The sequence below is a fragment of the Cydia splendana genome, chromosome 19 (assembly GCF_910591565.1).
Source record: "Cydia splendana chromosome 19, ilCydSple1.2, whole genome shotgun sequence".
Taxonomy (NCBI): Eukaryota; Metazoa; Arthropoda; class Insecta; order Lepidoptera; family Tortricidae; genus Cydia; species Cydia splendana.
The window spans coordinates 2009237-2011648 of record NC_085978.1 but is presented as its reverse complement, the minus strand read 5'-3'; positions in this window follow the sequence as shown (position 1 = coordinate 2011648).

Below are 2412 nucleotides of genomic sequence, written 5' to 3'. Positions count from 1 at the left end.
TTCTATATGACGTTAGGAACTAAGTTTTCCAATGTATTTTTTTTCTTGAAAACTACACGGCACCTATTTCACTACGGTGACAGGTGCGACAATAGGGTATTTTCCAACTAGTCAAATCAGTTACTTTTTTAGAACTGGCAAAACGATTTGCTAATATGAAATTTATATGAAACTTTACATCGTGACGTCACGGTCAACTCGCCTACTTTTTATATTTCCATCCGATTTATTAAATAGAAATTGTGTTTAAAAATAACTCCTATCTGTGTTTTTCTAATAATTATCAGGTGCGTTATTTCATGCATGGTGTAAAATAATTTATTTTAAATACAGTATAATACCCTATTGTCGACATTAATGTTACTGACGTCACAGGCCTCCATAGGCTACGCGGTAACCGCTTCCCATCGGACGGGCGGTTTTCCACCGACATTTTAATTAAGAAAAAACTCTATTAAGTATATCGCCAATCAATAAGTACTTATCTTGCGAAGCTAATGACAATTACAGCAAGCACACCGCCCGTCAGATGGGAAGCGGTTACCGTAGCCTATGGAGACCTGTGACGTCAGTAACAGTGATATCGACAATTGTCGCACCTGTCACCGTTGAAACCATGTTCAGACAAAATGTCATGTAATGACGACGAGAATTTGAAATAAATACGTGTGTTTTTTTCCGTGCCAATGGCAAGTTCAACAACCAAGTGCACCATGAAACTGCCAATAACATTATTCAAGGTGAACTTAAATAATCACATTATTTAACTATCGTTTTTGCAATTTGTAGATACCTACTTTGTATGTAGCTGTGGTACCTAATCATTCACCCCAACTGTCTTAAGCCCCCCATTCACACTCCTACCTTGTAGTCCGCCTCGTAGTCCGCCTCGTTGGGTAGGATTCTGTATGGGGGTTGCGGACTACGAGCCGTCCTACAAACGGCTAAACGGTAGGACGGCTTGTAGTCCTACCCAACGAGGCGGACTACGAGGCGGACTACAAGGTAGGAGTGTGAATGGGGGCCTTAAGGCGTATCAAGAAGAGTCAATTTTTCACCAATCTGATTAAATTGCCCGATCGAATCAGGACGTGCGGACGCAAACGCCAATTTGGCTCGCCGAATTCAACCGCCGATAATGACCGATATTACCTATAAAATGAGACGCAAGAATACCAATTTGTGAGGTCAGTATTTTTTCTAGGGCATTTTTTCAATGTAGAGGGCTCTAATATCACCATAAATCTAAAATTGGAGATTGACGCCAATCTCATTTCTGATCAACTCGACCGATTTGATCAGTCCCGTCTGGATACCGCTTTAAAAACTCTCACTCTCTCAACATGACGTTAAACATGTTTTATTTCAAAGAAAAATAAACAACATAAGGTTCTAGACAGGTTTTTTCAGAGTTAGTCTTAAGTCTGCTACGATTTTGATAGCACACGCAGTGCAAGTGTTATTTTAAACGTCAAACTTCCACGAAATTATGACGTATAAATAACACAACTTGCACTGCGTAGGTACCTATGGCATACGCATACCTACGTCGTATACTATCGAAATCGTTGCAGACGTTTCGAGATCTAACATGTTTCTAGTTTATGTAAGTTTTTAATTTCAGTTTCGAAAACGCAAAACCAACACAATGTTTCTCCAAGTTAAATATTAATATTATCAGTGCTATTGCACCACGCTTCACCGTGAAACCGTTATCTATATTAATGGTATTATGTGTACAGTCGGCAGCAGAAGTTGCTAAGCGGGCGAGGTGTTCAAAATGAGCTTGACGCGACTTTACTGTTAAGAGAATAAGAGCGTGTCAATGTCATTTTAAACACCTCGCCCGCTTAGCAACTTCTCCTGCTGACTATACACACAACAAACACCGGCAGCCGTTTACAATGTGATGATGAAACGGAAAATACATTTTAATTAATGATAAGATTCTATTACCTTCAGGGATATGAGAGAAATATTATGGGCAGTAAACTCGGCTCTCGGTATAATAAAGTGTCATTCTATGGAACTTGCTAACTATTTATGTAAACAAAAGTCACTAGTAAAGTCATCATTCAGAGACAATTTCAATATTAAAACCAAAATATTACTTTGCTAATCCGCGAAAAGATAACGTGCTAGTCAATCAGTGCTAACCCGTTATACTTACTTGCGTATTTTTACATGCAATTAATATTCCCACCCTCCCACCGCAAAAATAAATACGCAAATAAATATAACAAACCACCACCAAAAGAATAAACCTCGACACGTGTTTCGCCTCTCTACGAGGCATCCTCAGGAGTTGTTGACGGTCTGACGCCCGGCAACGGAATGACCTGTCTAGAATGGTCGGCCATATTTATACCTTGACCACTCCCCCTACCGTGCAAGTGTGAGTGAGATGGAAAA